Source organism: Xenopus laevis, chromosome 6L (genome assembly GCF_017654675.1).
Source record: "Xenopus laevis strain J_2021 chromosome 6L, Xenopus_laevis_v10.1, whole genome shotgun sequence".
Classification (NCBI taxonomy): Eukaryota; Metazoa; Chordata; class Amphibia; order Anura; family Pipidae; genus Xenopus; species Xenopus laevis.
The window spans coordinates 1445093-1445549 of NC_054381.1; positions in this window are offsets into that span (position 1 = coordinate 1445093).

Consider the following 457-nt stretch of genomic DNA (forward strand, 5'->3'; position numbering starts at 1 on the left):
CATATATATAACACACATATATATATAACACACATATATAACACACACATATATAACACTCATATATAACACACACAGATATAACACACAGATATAACACACACATATATAACACACAGATGTAACACACATGTATATGACACACACATATATAACACACATATATAACACACATATATAACACACACATATATAACACACACATATATAACACACATGAATATGACAAAGGCACAAGTCACATTTGTGGAATTACAGGCAGGTCATTAGGAGACACTTTGACTACTTTGTTGTAATGAAGTAACAGCAGAGAGAGCAGAGTCAGCAGATACTGGGGATCCTGAAATATTGGGGTGAATGTTTCTCAGCAGTGCTTCCTGGGTATGTTAATGTCTCATGATACACAGATTGCTTTACTGCACTGCTGACAGTAGGGGAGCACTTTATGGCAGGAGGG